At 49.3% G+C, this 20,183-nt stretch overlaps 1 long non-coding RNA gene across 1 annotated transcript in view; it reads left to right on the forward strand.

The window, feature by feature from the left end:
* LOC310690215 overlaps positions 1 to 20,183 on the forward strand; it is a 425,716-nt gene that overhangs the window by 385,781 nt on the left and 19,752 nt on the right. The window contains exon 2 of the long non-coding RNA XR_014517988.1: positions 6,371 to 6,634. This is a non-coding gene — a long non-coding RNA (uncharacterized lncRNA). The remainder of the gene's footprint in view (positions 1 to 6,370; positions 6,635 to 20,183) is intronic.

Genomic DNA, 20,183 nt, shown 5'->3' on the forward strand with positions numbered 1-20,183 from the left:
CACTTTTCACCGCAGCCCTCAGTGGTGGCTCGTCGGAATGCCTTCTACGCAAAGCGGCAAGCCCCTGGGGAAACCATAACTGGATTTGCGACCTCTCTCCGCCAAGCCACCTGGTTCTGCAACTTCTCAGAGTTGGAGAACATGCTTGGTGACCGCCTCGTCAGTGGCCTGAAGGATAAGAAGCTGCAACGACGCCTCTATGCTAAGAAGGACCTAACGTTCCAGGTCGCCCTGGAGGAGGCCCTGGAAACAGAAGCTGCCGAGAGGTCGACGCAAGAGGCACGGCCGAGCCTGCCATCCCAACCGAGCATCCACCACAAAGACCTCAGCGACGACTCAGGATCTGACAGGGAGGAGGTGCACCGAGTACAGCAGCGCACTCAAGCAGCGCACAGACCACAGCTGCCTCAACGAGGAGGGAACTGCGCAAGCTGCGGGGAGAGTCACGAGAGGAGGACCTGCCATTTCCGCAATGCAGAGTGCAGGCAGTGCAGAAAATTGGGACACATCCCCCGCATGTGTCGGGCTTGGCCCACCCGACAGCAGGCATCAGATGACCGATCCAAGAGCCCCAGGCCCAACACACCAAGGCAACTCGACGGAGCTCACGGACTTCCAGGTATACCAGTTGCCCCACCCCAACATAGAGAAAATTTATGTAGAGGTACAGATAGAGGGGGCCCCATGCCGCATGGAGCTTGACACGGGTTCAACTCTATCCATAATCTCGGCAAGAACCTTGAGGAAACTGTGTCCTAGTGGGGGTCCCAAACTCAGGCCGGCCCCATTCACCCTCCGGGACTTCTAGAAACGTAAGGTCCCCACAATGGGGTTGGGGACCTTCAGGGTGCAATACCGAGGGCGGACGCAGCAACTGGACTTGCTTGTGGTCAAGGGCCCCTACATTAGCCTACTGGGATTGGCATGGTTTGGACCACTGGGGCTAGCAGTCACCAGGGTGAACCACACTAGCTTACAAGTGGACGTGGACGCCATATGCAAGGAATTTCCGGGGGTTTTCGATGGGAAATTGGGACAGTACACGCCCCCCCATTGCTCTACAGCTTGACCCCGCAGTACGACCGGTCAGGCTCAAGGCCCGCCGGGTCCCGTTCGCCCTGAAACCCCGCATAGATGAGGAATTGGACTGGCTCGTGGAGCAAGGAGTGCTGGAGCCAGTGCCTAATGCCCCCTGGCAAACCCCGATCGTCACACCCGTCAAGCCTAATGGTTCGGTCCACATCTGCGCAGACTACAAATGTATCATAAACAAGGCCCTCACGGCCCACGCATACCCAGTGCCAGTGGTCAGCCATGTCCTTGCCACCCTCGCTGTGTCAAATTTTTTTGGCAAGCTGGACTTGGCCCAAGCATATCAACAGCTGCCGTAGATGAGGCCACAGCAGAGGCACAGATGACTGTGACGCACAGAGGAGCGTTCAGGGTAAAGCGACTGCAATTCGGTGTCAGTGTGGCACCAGGCATATTCCAGAATTTAATGGACTCTCTCCTTAAAGGGATTCCTGGCGTCACCCCCTTCTTCGATGATGTTTTGATTGCCGGGCCCACACCAGAGGAGTTTGAGGACCACCTCCGCACCCTTCTGCACCGTTTCCAGATGGCGGGTCTCAAGGTGAAGCGGGGAAAATGTCTACTAGGAGTGCCTCAGATGGACTTTCTGGGATTTATGTTGGACGCAGAAGGGGTCCACCTGACTGGGGACAAGGTATGGGCCATTTGTGATGCCCCAGCGCCCAAGAGCAAGACTGAACTTCTGGCCTTCTTGGGACTATTGAACTTTTACCATTCCTTCGCCACAAAGTGGCGGTAGCGGAGCCCCTGTGAGATTTTGACCAGCTTTGGCCCATCTGAAGCTGATACAGGCTCGTCTTATCTTGAGCCCAAGCAGAGTAGTCCACACAGCAGAAGGATAAGCAGTATGTGCCACATTCTTAACTTTATTTCCACTCTATGCTGAGAGAATGCAAACATGCATCTTGAGTCTGTGAGAACAGAGAAGCAACTGTCTCTCTAACAAAGAAACTGAGAGAACAGTGAAAAACAGGAAACCAGTGAACGTCACATCCAGTCTCCCATTCCCGTGGGAATACAACAGTAACTTGTTGTTGTTTTTTAGGGGGTTTTTTTTAAATGATATTTATTGAGAATTTAAAATTAGAGAAAAGAAAAAGAAAAAAAGAAAAAAAGAAATTAAACAATACAAGTCAATAAAAAGAAAAAAGAGAGCAAAACACACAATACATCAGAGCCAAAAACAAAGGCAAACAAAAAATTAAAAACAAATCCAATATTCCCAAATCTTTATCTTTCGTTATCTTGTTTCATCGACCTCCTCACACCTCCCTTTTTTTGTATTCTAGTTATTAATTATCTCAGCAAATCCTTTCCATCTTTCACTATGTTCTGTCATTAAATTGTCTTAATTTATTTTAACCTTATCTTGCCATAAAAGGCCCTAAAGCTTAAAACTTATTTGTACATAACTCCTTATAGCATTTCTACTAAAGCCAAATAGTTTCATTCCGACATTTTTTCTAACACTCATTAATTTTACAATATTTCTCTAAATGAATTTTTAAACTTTCTTCCAATCTTCATCCACCGTCTCTTCTTCCTGGTCTCAGGTTCTGTCAGTCCTTTCTATCCATTCCATTTACTCCATCAACCTGGTGATCTTCTATCCGAGGCTCTTAACTCTTTTCCATGTCCCTTCTGCAGATCTTCTTCATATTTATACCTGCACCTTACTTTGTCTTCTGCTGATCTTGTTCTTAGTTTCCTTCCTTTATCGCTGAGGAGTAGATCTCGGGGAGACTCCAACCTAACAATGTCTTTATCCCTTCTCGACAGGTCGGCCCATTCTCCATAGTCAGCACTAAAATCCAAAAGATATTTCAAGGCATGTTTCAAAGTCCCTCCAAAGTTAAAGGCCCCCACAACTCCAGACTCCCCCTGGCGCAAAACCAGATCCCAGAAGCCAGAACAGCCCTGCATAGGGGGATCTATCCAATTTCCCATCTCCAATCCAAACGAGACTCCATCTCTCCAAATCTGACTTTCTCCAGGTTCGGTCATCAAAAACAGCAGCTTACGTTCCTGCAAAGCCTCGGCTCTCTCCACTTGTATTTCTTGAGGTTCAACAGCAACCTCCTCCTTTGTCTTCTGCACAACTTGCCCTGTCAAAGCAGATTCCTGGGTCGATTCCTGAGTGGTTTCTATATAGGTATTCACTGTTTGTCCAAAATTATTAACTGCAACAGTCATCAAATCCATCTTCTCATGTAGCTGTTCCAATAAAGCGCTTGTCTTGCAAAAAGCAATCACTAAGGCTTCTTCTGGACACATTCTTGTTCAAGGTCAATGTCTGGTTCTCACGATCTTTAATCTCTACAGCTGGAGAATTCCCCAGATCAACTCCAACAACAGTTTTCAAAGCTCCCTCTAGGGGAAACAATTTCTATTTGTATCCGTCCTTTTAAAAGCAGATCCAGCAACAAAATTACTTTTGTTTTTCAAATATTTTGTTCCTTTTAAATGCAAAAGGAATACAACAGTAACTTGGACTGTGGAATGCAAAACAATGTCTTGTGACTGCAGTTGCTGCTCAGTGAGGGAAATAGAAACCAACACCCTCCCCCTTTCTGTGAACATCACTGGGCAGCGTGTTCGTACAATATCAGTACAAACCCAACTTCTGCACATAGGTACAGTGTTGATCCCTTGGTACAACCTTTGACAATACATCAGCAGGAATTTCATTACCTGGCATATAGGACACCGTTACGAGTCCCTTCTGAATACAATCCCTAGCATGTTGCAGTTTCAATTGCAAATGCTTCGTGCTTTGCTTACAACCTTCAGAATTCAGCAAAGCCAAACATGCTTTGTTGTCCTGGTAAACCTGGATTGGACATTTGACAGGAATTTTCATGTCTTTGCACAATTGTAACAACCATTCAAAATCCTTTAGTGAATAAGACAGTGCATTCAGTTCAGCTTCACAAGTACTTAAGCTAACTGTTGTTTGCTTCTTGCATGACCAATCAAATAGACCCTGATTGTACATGTAGCAAACTCCAGACGTACTTTTCCTGTCTGTAGTGTCACCACCAAAACTTGCATCTGCAAAGATCTCAAGACCACCAGCCTTCTGATTGTTAAATCTCAGTCTGTAATGCATAGTGCCTTTCAAATAGCGAGCTATGCATTTCAGAGTTTTCCAATCCTTAACAGTAGGATTGTTGACTTGTCTGCTTAGCAAATTACAGCTAACAGCAATGTCAGGTCTTGAACATCTGGCAATGAAGTTTAGCTTGCCTAGCACACTTCTGTACAGTGTAGTGTCAGAAAATGCTTCTTCAATGTCATCTACCTGATAACCTGTTGTCATCGGTGTGTCTACAGGGTTAGCATCCATCAGGTTTAGTTTGCTTAACACATCAGCAATTTTCCGTGACTGGTGTACTAGAATGTTACCATCTTGATCTCTCTCTATTTCCAGAGATAGGTAGTTGTTTACCTCACCAAGATCTTTCATGTCAAAATGCTCTTTCAGTTGAGCTAGGGTGTTATTGTACATTGTGACATCTTTCCAAAAGAACAAAATATCATCAACATAAAACAAGCAATACAACTTCTTTTGCCCCTCCTCTTTGACAAATACACATGGATCAGCTTTTCCTTGCTGAAAACCTAGAGAAAACAATACCTCAGTGAGTTTAGTGTGCCAGCACCGTGCACTCTGTTTGAGACCATAAAGGGATTTCTTCAGAGCACAAACAAATCCCTGTTTTACCTGTACGCCATCAGGTGGAGGCAGATAAAGAGATTCACCTAGAGATCCGTACAAAAACGCTGTATTCACATCGTGGTGACTAACGTGAAGATTCTCTTCTGCAGCAAGCTTGAGCATAAGCCTAATGCTCTCATACCTCACAGTGTGTGAGTAGGTCTCGTGATAGTCTTCACCTGGTACCTGTGAAAAACCTCTGGCTACCAATCTGGCTTTGTGTCTGACTATCTTGCCATTTTGATTTGTCTTCGCTTTGAAGACCCATTTGCTTCCAAGTAGTTTCATTCCTGGAACTACTGGAACTAGCTCCCATGTTTTGTTCCTTTCTAAGGAATCAAGCTCAGCCTTCATGGCATTTAACCATGGCTCAGCATCCTTTGAATCCAAATCCTGGTGTCCCATTGTGTAAATAATGTATATAAGCAGATACTTTGAGGGGACTTTCATTCTTCCTCCTCACCACTATGAGCTGAATAAAGAGCATGAAATCCACTCTCGACTCTGAGTATATTTCAATGGGACTCTTGGTGGTTTAATAAAAGTGTATATGAGGTATGTTGTTTTGCCTGAGAAGGGGTGTGTAGGATATTTACAATGCAGTCAAATGCATGTTTGCTAGATGAGCACATGATACAAGCTGAAGCTCACTGAGTTTCCCTGTAAATTTGCTAGAGAGAACCCTGTGAGAGATACACTGTGCTCTGACAGGGGAAGAGTGTAGCCATACCTGACTCGGTACATCCTCTTTCTTTTCTTGTTCTTCATCTCAACACCAAGCCAGAAATGTAAGAACAACTGCTAAGTCTGAACTACAGCTCAGACTTAAGCTTGACTTAAGCATGTCTTTGTAAGTGAATTACTGTTTTAAGCCTGCCTAAACAAAGCTGCTGTATCTGTTATTCTGCAACAGAAACTCTAAGTGAGTAAATGCTCTTTTTACCTTTTACAAGACTGTTCGTGTGATTATTGTGTTGAGGGAGAATAGGGGGGGAAACCAAGAGAATCGATACTGCATTAAAGCACCCTGGATTGCTTAAACTAAAAGGCTAAAACCAGCCTATCTATCCTTGCCTTTTAAGCTGCAAAGGGATGCACGCTGCTGAACTAAAAAACATGCGGAAGGAAGGATTATATGTAATAAATATATCCCTTCCTAGCATCTATACACATCCCTACAGGTTTCTGGTGGTTTTCTTTGATATATATTTTTGGTTTCTGATAGTAGTACCTCTGGAAATGAACGGGATCCGTTCCAGATCCCTGTTCGCATCCTGAAGTGAATGTAACTCGGTCTGTGCATGTGCGGGTCGTGGTTTGCCACTTCTGTGCATGAGTGTGATGTCATTTTGACCGTCTGTGCAAGTGTGAGCGGTGAAACCTGGAAGTAACGCATTCCATTACTTCCGGGTTGCCATGGAGCACAACCCAAAAGTGCTCAACCTGAAGCATATTTAACCCGAGGTATGACTGTAGTAAGGTAGCGCTGTGGACTTGCCGATCGGATGGTCGGCGGTTCGAATCCCCACGGCGGGGTGCGCTCCCGTTGCTTGGTCCCAGCGCCTGCCAACCTAGCAGTTCAAAAGCACCCCCGGGTGCAAGTAGATAAATAGGGACCGCTTACTAGTGGGAAGGTAAACGGCGTTTCTGTGTGCTGCGCTGGCTCGCCAGAGCAGCTTCGTCACGCTGGCCATGTGACCCGGAAGTGTCTGCGGACAGCGCTGGCTCCCGGCCTCTAGAGTGAGATGAGCGCACAACCCTAGAGTCTGTCAAGACTGGCCCGTACGGGCAGGGGTACCTTTACCTTTACCTATGACTGTAGTAGTTTTATTTATTTATTTATTTATTTATTTATTTATTTATACATACATACATACATACATACATACATACATACATACCCCAGCCACTCTGGGCAGCTCCCAACAGAATACTAAAAAGACGATAAAACACTGATCATAAAAAAACTTCCCTAAACAGGGTTGCCTTCAGATGTCTTCTAAAAGTCAGATTGTTGTTTATTTCCTTGACATTTGATGGGTGGCGTTCCACAGGGTGGGTGCCACTACCAAGAAGGCCCTCCGTCTGGTTCCCTGTAGCTTCACTTTTCGCAGTGAAGGAACCACCACAAGGCCCTCGGAGCTGGACCTCAGTGAATGATGGTGGTGAAGACGCTTCTTCAGGTATACTTTGAATTGTGCTCAGAAACATACTGGGAGCCAATATAGGTCTTTCAGGACCGGTGTTACATGGTCTTGGTGGCCACTCCCAGTCACCAGTCTAGCTGCCACATTCTGGATTAGATGTGGTTTCCGGATCATTGCAGTAGTCCAAGTGAGAGATAACCAGGGCATGCACCACTCTGGGGAGACAGTCTGTGGGCAGGTAGGGTCTTAACCCGAGTACCAGACAGAGTTGGTAGACAGTTGCCCTGGACACAGAATTGGCCTGCACCTCCATGGACAGCTGCGAGTCCAAAATGACTCCCAGGCTGCTCACCTGGTCCTTCAGGGGCATAGTTACCCCATTCAGGATCAGGGAGTCCCCCATACCTGCCCACCCCCTGTCCCCCAAGAACAGTATTTCTGTCAGGATTCAACCTGAATCTGTTAACAACCATCCATCCTCCAACCACCTCCAGACATTCACACAGAACATTCACTGCCTTCACTGGTTCTGATTTAAAAGAGGTAGAGAGGGTATCATCTGCATACTGACGAATATCCAGCCCAACCCACCTGATGCTCTCTCCCAGATGTTCTCTCATATAGATGTTAAAAAGTATGAGGGAGAGGATGGAACCCTGAGGCACCCCACAAGTGAGAGCCCAGGGGTCCGAACACTCATCCCCCAACACCACTTTCTGAACACGGCCCAGGAGGAAGGAGCGGAACCACTGTATGACAGTGCCCCCAGCTCCCAGCCCCTCAAGACGGTCCAGAAGGATGCTATGGTCGATGGTATCAAACACCGCTGAGAGATCCAGCAGAACTAGGAAACAGCTCTCACCTTTGTCCCTAGCCCACCAGAGATCATCAACCAGTGCGACCAAGGCAGTTTCAGTCCCATGATGAGGCCTGAATCCCGACTGGAAGGGATCCAAATGGTCCGCTTCTTCCAGGCGTGCCTGGAGTTGTTCGGCAACCGCTCACTCAATCACCTTGCCCAGGAATGGAAGATTTGAGACTGGGCGATAATTGGCCATCGTGGCCGCATCTAAAGATGGTTTTTTAAGAAGCGGTTTAATAACCACCTCTTTCAGCGGGTCTGGGAAGGCTCCCTCACAGAGGGAAGCATTCACCACCTGCAGAGCCCATCGCCCAGCCCTTCCCGGCTCACTTTTATGAGCCAGGATGGGCAAGGGTCAAGGAGACAGATGGTTGGTTTCACTCGTCCAAGCAGCCTCTCCACAATTCTCAGAGGTAACAGATTGGAATTCATCACATGCAACTTGACTAGACAGGACTCTAGCACTCTCCCGCCCTGGCCCTGCTCCCATGGTGGAGTCTACCTCTTTCTGAATCTGAGTGACTTTATCTGCAAAAAAAAACTTTGCAAAATCATTGCAGAAGATTTTGGGGTCCTTACCAGGCCCCAATGGTAAAGGTGGTTCTGTAAAATTGTGAACCACCAGAAAGAGTCTCCTGCTGCTGTTTTCGGCATATGCTGTAGAGGCAGTGAAAAAGGTCCTCTTCCCTGTCACTGTTGCCACTTGGTAGGTTCGACATTGAGCTCTAACCTGTGTCCAGTCCGATTCGGATTGAGTTTTCTTTTGTTTAACTTTTACTTAGTGTCAGATCACCCACATCCATAGAGGTGAACACCAGGTCTAAGGCATGTCCACAACTATGAGTTGGACCAAACTTATTCAAGGACAGCCCCAGGGAGGCCATGCTTTCCACAAAGTCCTGAGTGGCCCCTTGTAATGTCATGTCAGCATGGATGTTAAAATCCCCATGGACAAACCAAACGAGGTGTCTCCAGGAGAACATCCATCACGACCTGAAGCAGCTTGGACAGGGAATCCTTGATGCAGCAGGGAAGTCGGTACACCAAAAGGAATCCTATACTGGCCCTATTGCCCAACTTCCAGAACATGCACTCAGAAAACTGGGTCTTCCCAATAGGATTCCTGGTGTAAGCTAATGACTTCCTAAAAATCACAGCAACACCCCCCCGCCCGCCCATTGACCTGGGTTGCTGTGTGTAAGAGAAACCTGGTGGACAAGCAGCAGCAAGAACAGACCCATCTGCTTCACCCAACCAAGTCTCTGTTACACATGCCAGGTCACGTCCTCCATCCACGATCCGATCAAGTCATGGATGGCAGTGGCCTTGTGAATCATTGACCTGGCATTGCACAGCAGCCCCTTCAAGTCCCTTGCTGATTCCAGTATCCGTCTGGTCAGGACCAGACCCGGAGGCAGGGATAGTCTTCAAAGAAAAACTAATCCTGCCTTCTCAGCAATGACATCATCTGGTCTTAGCACAACTCCTCCTACCCGTGATCACTGAGATCGGGTGTCCCAGTGCATCCCCTGCCCCCCGTGGAACCTGCCCCAGCCACTCCCAGGCAGCCCTGACCCTCTCCCCTTCAAAACAAAATACAAACAATAAGACATTGTTTAATATTTTACAAAAAAACCAAAAAATATTTATACTAAAATAAAATTAATCCCTAGTCCCAACTAAACGTTTAGCCCACCCCAACACAGAAAAAAACCCAAAATTTAAATTGCCACAGATTAAAAATTATTTTAAAACATGTAAAAGCATTTTTGACATTTGCCACAGTTTGTTCCAGAAAGTCTGGGCTCTTCAGAACTCACAGCAGGGCAATGTCCCTTCAGCTTCTCAGGAGCCTCTGAAGCAGAGCTGGGTGAACCTGGTCTCTGCCCCCTAGGCCAGGTGGAAAGGCCTTGCAGGGAGCGGCCTTCAGAACTCACAGCGGAGCAGGGTTGCGGTTGGGTTTGGGTTTGGGGATAGGGTTAGAAAGGGCTAACTCAATTCTGGCACCTCTTGGGTGGGTGAGAAAGAGGGAGGTGTTCAGGGTGAGTTCCAGCACTTCTTTTTGTAGAAAAACAGCACTGGGGTTAGGGGTTATAATTGGATTTAGGGTTAGGGTTTCTGTCTGTCTTTTTTACTTTCTCTGTTTCTGCTTGTTTTGGTGTTTCTGTGCTTCTGGGTGCTTTTCTGTGTGTGTTTCTGTGTTTCTGTTCTGCTGCTGTTCTGTGGTGTGGCCAGATGTTGGTTCCTCTCCCTTCACACGCAGGTTTCTTAATCAGAAAGCAGTATTGATTCTTGCTTGGCTATATAATGACTTCCTTCACACACAAAAGCATTGGCAGACCCTGTCTATAAGTGATTCTAATGGTGATCCTTATTCAACATACTGTGGCACAAGGGATATACTTTTTATGACCCCTTTTTCTCCATTTTGAGATTTCTCCAAAAGGAGATTCTTCAACATAAACAGACTGGTTGAACTGAAGAATACAAACTTGCTGCAGTAACCTTCGATGATTGTAGTGTTGTTTTTCCTCTTTCTATCTCTCTCTGAGAAATTGCTGCATTCCCACCCGCCTCCTGAATGAAACTGGGTTGTGTCAGTCAGGCTTATTTTTATTGGTTGGAATTAAAGCAGTATAGCAGGTTAAAGAGCTTAAATGGACCAAAAATAGAAAGGACTTTGGTGTTTGAAAAATGCTCCTCTCAATTTGCAGCTTAAACTGGAGAGGATTTAAAAAGTGGGTGGGATTGCAGCCTAGGAAAAAGTGTTTTAGATAATTCTGGATAATAGTTTTCAGAATGTATTATTGCTCATTATCTGCATAGAATCCTAAATTATTATAAAATAATTGTATCCAGTAAATAATACATTATGCATTATTTTGGCTTCAGTATATTAATATTACATCAGGTCATGTACTCAAATCATCCCAGTTTTCTAGTTCCTGTCACTGATAAATTCTCTGTCTGTAATATGCCTCTTTGTGGAGGATTGAGGAGTGCCTTTTAAAAATGTGCTAGTGTGAGTTTTTGATATCCTAACAATTAATTAATTATTAAATTGATGTAATGAAAAAAAGATCTTTCTGATTCTTTCTCATTTTCTCCCTTTCAACATGCATATGCACTGATATGGTTCCAGCACATATTGGGAGCTGCAATTCCAGAAATGAGGCCCATATAACTGAAAAGGTGGTGTATTTTTAATGCTCTTTCATATATGTGTGCATGTTGTGGATGATAATAATAATAATAATTTTTTATTTATACCCCGCCCTCCCCAGCCAAGGCCGGGCTCAGAGCGGCTTACAAGCAATAATAAAAACAAGATGAATGATTACAACTTAAAAACAAAAATAAAATACAACATTAAAATAATGGAACATTAAAATATTAAAATGTAGCCTCATCGCAGGAGGAGAAGGGAAAGAAAAAAGAAAGAGAGGGAGGGAGGGAATCAAATTGGCTCCAAGCCAAAGGCCAGGCGGAACAACTCTGTCTTACAGGCCCTCTCTCAGGATGAGCCCTCTCTCAGTATTCAAGAACAAAGGATGCAAAGCATCCTCCTGGGACTTCTCCTGGGACTTCTCGTAGATTTTCAGAATGTTGTTGGGGACGGAAAAGGAGGGGCTCAGAGTAGCCAACGTCTCCTATGCGTGGAGACACGGATCTTTTGTCTTGCAACCAGATGACTGTATAAAAAGCCATAAAATATGAACTTTTGTTCTTCTTGCCTCTGAGGCTAACGGGGGTGGAGAGGATACTCCATGCCTGACACTAGGTTGATGAGAGTCCAGCTGAGAGAGTCTTTTTCATTTTCTTCCTCATCTTGAATTGGAAGTCAGGGCTCAGCTATTTGTTTATCTTAAAGGAAGATACTTTTTTTTCTCTGTGCCTGTGACAAACTGTTTTCCCTCCTTTCTCCCATTTACGTGTGTGTGTGAGTGTTTTCTTCTGAAGGAACTCCAGAAGATTTCTGTATCCAGCTGCCCAAATTCACTAGAAGCTGTACCCAGGTTGGGGAAGGTAGGAAGTATAGGATAAGTTCAAGCCAAAACGATCAGGGCATACTCTGGCCTTGAGCCCCACATTATTGTTATAAACTCACCTAGGAGAACCAATCTGAGAAATCCTACCACCTCTCAGAGTTCCCATGGAGGGTTCTCTGTCGAATGGGAAGAAGCAAGAGAATTGCAATCGAGTAATTCAGAGTAAGGTGGCTATTAAGTCAGATCTTTATTTGAAATAGTGTTGCAATAGGGTCCTCACTCACAACACACAGGAAGGAGAGAGTCCCCATACAATAAGCTTCATACTTTATACCCTCTAATTTGGGCAGTCCGTTGGTGCAGTGCCCCCCCCCCCGAAATGTCAGGTACATGTCATCAAGGGAAGGCACAACAGGTAAAGTTACAGGTAAGGTGTGATAGGAATTTTATGATCTTAGATATATGGTAATGTTCATAAGTGTACCAACCAAGCACGTACATAGATCAGCACAGGAAGGCCAACCTGGAACCATTTTGATTCCTAAACTGAGTAAATGTTTTCTCTGCAAAGTGGGAAACCTCCCATTGTCTTTTCCTTCACAAATCCTGTCTTAAGGGTATGTCTGTGTTTGAATAGGGTGGAGAGACTACAAATACTAAAAACAACAAAAGTGAAAGTAGGGACCTGATCCTACAAAGTACTCAAGTAGCTCTCGATATATATCCTTTTAATGGTATGCTGCCTTACTGGAAATCAATCGACAGTGTGAAGAGAAACTTTAAGCTTTTACTAAATATCCATTGCAACACTCTGATCGCAATAAACTTGCTTTGCACGGACCCCCAGCACACTAGACTCATGCTGACATTTTCTGACTCAGCTACCCCTAAAACGCTACTGAAATATAGGGCCATTTTACAGGACTATAATATTGTTTTAAGGCGTGTTTTTAAAGACACAGAACGAAAACAACTACTGCCAAACTTGTCATATAGCCGGACCGACCCCAAGCAATCAACACCCTCTCTGTCGAAGTGAAGCCTTATTGAAGTTCAGCGATTGGGTCTGCGTTGCTCCGGGACAGGAGGAAGGAAGTCAAAATGACACCAAGGTTGGTTCAAACAAAGAGTTTATTCTGCTCTCCGGATAGTAGAAGGCACTTGCGTGATCAAGTCTACAGCAAGTCCAAAGAAATGACAGGTTTCATGCAGTTTATATATCCTCCAGGCACCCTCTCACTCCTCCCCTAGGAGCCCAACCATGTTGGCGTACGTACACAGGTTGACATCACATATGTTCCTGCTCTGGTACTCTCAACCATAAAAGGATCTTCCTTCCTGTACTTCTGACCATAAAAGGATATTCCTGTTCCTACTCCTATCTTGGAGCAAGAGGTCACTACTTCCGAGAACATGCTCTGGCGTTAGTCCCAGACTTGGGTCTCTGCGTCATTTGTGGTCAGGACATAAGATATGTCTGTGTCTGTTCTACTGGTAAAGTCAAGGCCAGTCTTGCCGTCAAACTGATAAGGGAGAGAGCTGTGTTCTTGTTTTGCATTTGCTCAACGGCTAAAGTTTATGCATTTTAGCTAAGGAGAAATGGGGATTTTGGTGCAGTTTAAAAACTGCCTGCACAGTCAGTTTTGGGGTTTGGGAAACCCATTCCTTCAGAAGGGCTTTCGCCATAGGGCCATGATTCATTCGGAAGGCCGTCAAAGATGAATATGTGCGGTGAACCCAGCCGCAACACTCCCTTGGAGAGGAAAACATCAGAGCAAAAAGGCCAAACACATAAAGAAGGACAGCCCAATCTAGATAATTCAAAGAAAGGACACTCTATTGTGCCTTTGGCAGATCCAGAATTTCACCACTCTCTACTCCAGCTGGAATCTGATCAGCCAATGCCAAGTGATGGCCATGCCAAGGGAAATGGGACACATTAGAAAGCCAGAGACAGATTTAATTGTCTTTGACGAAGACCCCCCCCCCCCGACGGTCCCAGCAATTCAGATAACACCGTCAATGCCGGGAAATCGGGAAAATGCTGCAAATCAACCCCAAGAACAATAACACCGTGCATATACTAAGAACGGTTGCATCATTACCGAACCAGTGGGAGAGCTGATAACAATTTCCCCACCACAATGAAGCCAAGCTAGCTATGGAACGAGCAGCCTTAACTTTATCTCATGGAACATAGCGGGTTGGGCCAACATACTAGGGGACGAGCCATTTCGTGAATATATAACGGGTTTTGACATAATAATGCTGCAGGAAACTTGGGCAACTGACAACATAGTTCTCGACGGTTACGACGCCTATGAGATCAAGGCCTCTAAACTGCTCAGAAGGGGACGACCAAGGGGGGGGGCCTAGTAACTCTGGTTTCCACTCAATTGGCGTCACAAGTTACTGAGTGCTCAGTTTTCGAGCAGCTGGCACGGGGGATCACTTTGCATCTGGAATCCAAGAGTATCTGTCAGGGGTTTAGGAGCAGAAGCACGGGCAAGGGAGGAAACAGAGAGCGAAGGGGAGGAGGCAGAAGAAAAGATGAGTGACGACGACGACCCGAGATCTCCTAGTCTTTCCAGTGAATCAGAGGATTCACAGAAAGGAGCACCAGTGGCGAGGGCAAGGGGGGAGTCTAGGGGGGCACCCCAGGAAGACAGAGCCAGAGAGGACTCAGGGGGGAGCAGCTGGAAATCGGGACCAGCGTCACCGCCAGGAAGCAGGGAAGAGGAAGGGAGCCAGGGGGGAAGCGCTGGCAGCTCACCACAGGAGGGAGGACATGAGTCAGGAGTGGCCACACCTCCACAGGAGGGAGGACATGAGTCGGGGATGGCCACACCTCCATCGGGGAGCGAAGAAACGGTTGAGAGGAAAGTGGAAGGTTGGGCGCGCGCGCCAAGTTCAAATGCAGAGGAAGGCGGCGCAGTAAGCAGCCCCGAAAGAGAGCCAGGTCCTAAAGCCCGGCGCAAGGAGGCAGGAGGGTCTGGGTCAGCGTCAGAAGAATCCCGGAAGGAAGAAGCCCCGGGGGGTAGAGGGACCCAGAGGAGGACAGTCAGGAGGAAAAGGTGGAGCAAGGCTAGGATATTAAGTTGGTGCACACAGGGCGGAGACTCAGACGGAGCTTCGCCGACCTAGCTACTAGGCGTAGAGTTGCGCGCAGCAGCGTGAGAATGGAAACTGTAATTCAATAAAGACTTTTACTTAATGACCGCTGGCTAGCGTGATCCTCCGTGAGCTAGGATCTTCAAGCAGCTCTGACAGTAAGCTCCGTCTCCACTTGTGGGCATCTACAGCCTCGAGGAGGGGAGAGACACAGGTGCCTACTAGCAAGCTCACGAACGGCAGACGACATGACGGCTGAGCAGCAGATAGAGGAACTCAGAAACGCGGTGGCACAACTGAACGCCGAGGCTCTAGCATCCAGGAAGAGGGAGGAGGAAGCAGCCGCAGCCTGCAGGGATCTCCAGGTCAGGTTAGACGTGCTGACAAAGCAGACACCCCGGCAGGAGGGCATTGGGTTGGCGAGACGGACAGGCGGGCTCTCACTTCGATGGGAACCTGCAACAGTATCCCAACTTTAGAGCCGACGTACTGTGCGCACTGCAACTGCTGCATAAAGACTTTAGAGATGAACAAGAGAGAGTGGGGTTCATCATGTCCCATCTGCATGGGGATGCGAGAGCATGGCTACGCAATTTATGGAGAGATAAGGATCCGGCGCTACAGAATGCAGATGCCTTTATTAAAGCGATGGATGGGTGTTTTTTATCAAGTATTGACGTGGATCTTGCACGGAAGGAGGTGCATGGGCTGAGACAAGGGAGGGCCAGCGTCAGGCAGTACCATGCCCGCTTTTTCGCCTTGGTCAGTGCCCTGGAATGGGACAGAGATTCGGCTCCTGTAAGAGACCTCTTTTGGGAGGGGCTGCATAACTCGATTAAAGATGAGATCGCCAGGGGGGAGAGACCCCGAACCACCCAGGAGGTCGTTCAGAGGGCACTGGCAGTGGGGGTGAGGCTGGAAGGACGTCCGTGGAACAGGGACGAAGGGCGTGGAGGGCGCGAACCAGCCGGGGGCCCCTCCTTCTTTCCCAGGGAAGCAGCGCGGGCGCAATCCACGCCTCCGCCAGGAGGAGGAGCCGAACCTATGGAGGTGGGAGGTGCAAGGGCTCAGTCAGCAACCAGAGCCCTAGCACCAGCAGCAGTGAAAGCGAAGCCTCCTAGAGGGAACAGGAAGTGTTACGTCTGTGAGGAGCCAGGGCATATGGCGAAAGAGTGTCCCCAGAGGCCCCACAAGCTCACTGCAGCCTCAGCAATGGTGACTGCAGCAACACAGCTAGGAGGACCACAGCAGGGAAACGAGGCTGTCTGGCTGGAGGAAGAGGCACTGGGGCCCAGCCAGACGTGTTAGTGACGCAGTCCCCAGCGATTTTACAGCCCGTGAACCCCCTCCCGCCCAAACCAGTAGTGAGGCTCACAGTGTCTCTCCAACTGCCCAATGGAATCACCATGGACGTGCCAATCACCATTGACTCAGGCAGCAATGCGGACTTTATAGGGCAGGACTTTGTCGACAGGCACGCTGTGCAGTTGCTGCCGGCCACACTGCCCCTGCAGGTTGTCACGGTGGATGGCAGGGAGCTGCTCGGGGGGCAAGTGGTGAAGCAGACGCCACCAATGGTGATGCGACTTGGGAATCACAGAGAAATCATCAGCTTCAACGTCACTCGACTATCTGACACGCCCATTGTATTGGGCATGAGTTGGCTGGACAAGCACAGCCCAGCGATGGCTTGGTACCAGAGGCAGCTGACCTTCGGCTCTTCCTTTTGTGCTGAACACTGCATCGTGCCCAGGCAGGAAGGAGAGGAAGAGGAGTCACAGCTGCTGCTAGGCACGCTGCAAGCGATTCCACACAAGTACGCTGAATTTTTGGAAGTTTTCTGCGAGAAGGAGGCAGACAGGCTACCCCCTCACAGACCATATGACTGCAAAATTGACCTGCTGCCGGGGGCGGCGCTGCCTAAAGGGAAACTGTATTCCATGTCAGAGGACGAACTGCAGGAACTCAAAGAGTTCATTGACCATAATTTGCAACGCGGCTTCATCCGGGAGTCCAGGGCAGTGGGGGGCAGTCCCGTATTCTTTGTTAAGAAGCGGGACACGCCCCTGAAAAGACTGGTAGTGGATTACAGGATTTTGAACAGTCTGACTAGGCCATCGGACTTCCCCATGCCCCGTATTGACGACCTCCTCGCAAAGGTACGGAAGGGAAAAGTGTTCACCAAGTTAGACCTGCGGGGGGCGTACAACCTCATTCGCATGCGGGAAGGAGATGAGTGGAAGACAGCCATGTTCACGCCACTGGGGACCTACGAATATAGAGTTATGCCTTTTGGATTGCAAAATGGCTCCCACGTTTTTCAAGCGTTTATGCATCACGTGTTGGCGGGACTTCTCTACAAGACGTGCGTCTGTTTCTTAGATGACATCCTGATCTTTTCGGAGTCGCAGCAGGAGCATGACGGACACGTCAAGGAAGTGCTGAGCAGGCTAAAGCAACATAGGCTCTACGCCAAGCTGGAGAAGTGCCAATTTGACGTGCCGGAGGTGGATTTTCTGGGCTACAAGCTGTCTGACAAGGGGCTCGCCATGGACAGCGCCAAGGTTCGAGCGGTGTTGGATTGGAAGAGTCCGCGCAACCGGAAGGAGGTCCAACGGTTTGTCGGCTTTGCGAACTTCTATCGCAAGTTTATCAAGGGCTTCGCGATGCAGACAGCGGCCATCACTGACACGCTTAGCTCCAAGAAGAAGAAGTTCGTTTGGACAGCGCAGGCGGAGCAGTCCTTTCAGGCACTCAAGCGTCTCTTCGCGTCGGAAGAGCAGCTGCTTCATGTCAACCCCAGCAAGCCGATGAGGGTGGAGACAGACGCCTCGGACAGAGCCGTGGGGGCGGTCCTGTTGCAGAAAGACCCGCAGGGGGTGTGGCGACCGGGAGCGTTTTACTCCAGGAAGCTCAGCAAGTCCGAACAGAACTACACCATCTGGGACAGGGAGTTGCTGGCCATTCACGCAGCGTTCAAGGCGTGGAGGCACTTTCTGATCGGCGCCAAGCACACGGTGCAGGTTTGCACGGACCACAAGAATCTAGAGCACTGGCGCACGGCACAGTTCCTGAACCAGAGGCAGATACGTTGGGCTGAGTTCTTTGCAAACTTCGACTTCCGAATAGAGTATGTCCCGGGGGACACCAACATCATGGCAGACGCTCTCTCCCGTAAGCCACAGTATCTGGAGGACGCAACACCAGCGGCCGCCATGCACATCTTCGCACCAGCAGTGTGGGCGTGCGCCGCGGCGACCGTGGACCTAGAGGCGGTGCGACGTGCGTTGCAGGAGGACTCCTTCGCACAAGCAAAGATGGCAGAGGTGCAAAGGGGCAAGGCAGCGGCCGACGGTTTCCGGCTACGAGATGGATTGCTCATCCGAAAAGGGGCCATCTACGTGCCGGGAGACGAACTTCGAGCCAAGGTGCTGCAGCAGCTGCACGACGCGCCCACGGCCGGGCACTTTGGCAAGGAGAAGACGGTGGAATTAGTAGCCAGGGATTTCTGGTGGCCTGGAATGAGAGGGGAGGTCGCAGACTACGTGGCGAGGTGCGACACCTGCCAGAGGGCCAAACCAGTGCACAAACCGCCGGCCGGACTGTTGGAACCGCTGCAAACACCGTTCGAACCATGGGAGAGAGTGGCCCTGGACTTTGTCACGGATCTGCCCAGCTCAAGGGGCAAGACGGCAGTGCTGGTGGTGGTGGACCTGTTTTCCAAGATGGCGCATTTCATTCCGTGTGCGAAGGTGGCCACGGCGGAGCAAACCGCCAAACTGTTCATAGACCACGTGTTCAAGGTTCACGGTCTGCCACGGTCTATTCTGTCCGACCGGGGGCGGCAGTTCATCTCGAATTTCTGGCAGAAGCTGATGGGCTTCCTGAACGTCAAGATCAACCTGGCGTCGGCGAGACACCCGCAGACCAACGGGCAAGCGGAGCGGGTCAATGCCATCATGCAGCAGTACCTGAGATGTTATGCAAATCAACAGCCTGCGACGTGGGTGGATTACCTACCGCTTGCCGAGTTCGCCTACAACAACACGAAGCACGTGTCCACGGGGGTCACGCCGTTCTTCGCCAACAACGGGAGGCACCCCAGAACCTTCCCGGGACTGGAAAGAATGGGGGAGGGGGAGCCGCAGACAGCAGATGCGTTCGCGTCGGAGCTGCAGGAGGTCCACGATCAGCTGAGGCGCCACCTGGAGCTGGCCAAGCACGCATACAAGGTACAAGCAGACAAGCACAGAAGGGTTGGAGAAGAGCTCCACGTGGGAGACTGGGTTTGGTTAGCAGCCCACGCAGTGCCGGCCAGGTCGTTGGCCAAGAAGAAACTAGGGCATAAGCAACTGGGGCCCTACCAAGTCGAAGAGCAGGTCAACCCGGTAGCTTTCAGACTGGCACTTCCGGAGGGTTCCAGAATGCATCCGGTATTCCACAGATCGGTGCTCACTCCCTACAAGGCACCGCACAGGTTCCAGGAACCCGGAACAGCGCCGAGTCCGGTCAGAGACAGAACAGGGCACGCGGAAGTGGCACAGAAGGAGCGCATCAACGAAGTCACTGAGATTTTGGACTCCAGATGGGGGGAAGAGGGGGTAGAATACTTTCTCGCCAAGGAGGGCACCCCGGCCAGTGCGAACAGCTGGGTGCCGGGCTACGCCTTGGACGAACCTCTCCTCAAAGACGAGTTTCATGCCCTCTTTCCCCATAGACCTATGCCAGCAGAATATTTTGACGACTGGCTTTTCACGCCCACACTTTCGGCCAGCACTTTCCGGGGGTTCGACTCGGACGAGGACCCGACACAAGACGTCCGTTCCCCGGAGGGGTCACCCTCGGGATCTGCATCAGAACCCTCGTATTGGTGGGACGATAGGCCAGAGGAGCAGTGGCGCAGACGGTGGCTGGAAGGCCCAGGACGAGCAACACCGACAGGAGGAAGTGAGGGAGAGACGGACATGGACGTTTTCGGGGACGACCCTGGTTTCGAGCACGGCGGCACAGAGATGGAAGCGGAGGTGACTGTCGTCGACGAGAGCGGGGAGGAAGACCCGGGAGACTTCAGATGGAGGCCTGCCACGGGAAGCGACCGATACCCGACGTTCGTCCCTTTGCAACAGCAGCCCCCAGCTCCAGCACCGGAAGGAGGGGAGGGGGGAATGGGGGGCTTCGAGGGGGGGATGGATGTCAGGGGTTTAGGAGCAGAAGCACGGGCAAGGGAGGAAACAGAGAGCGAAGGGGAGGAGGCAGAAGAAAAG

This window comes from Podarcis liolepis, assembly GCF_965112155.1.
Source record: "Podarcis liolepis genome assembly, chromosome: 12".
Classification (NCBI taxonomy): Eukaryota; Metazoa; Chordata; class Lepidosauria; order Squamata; family Lacertidae; genus Podarcis; species Podarcis liolepis.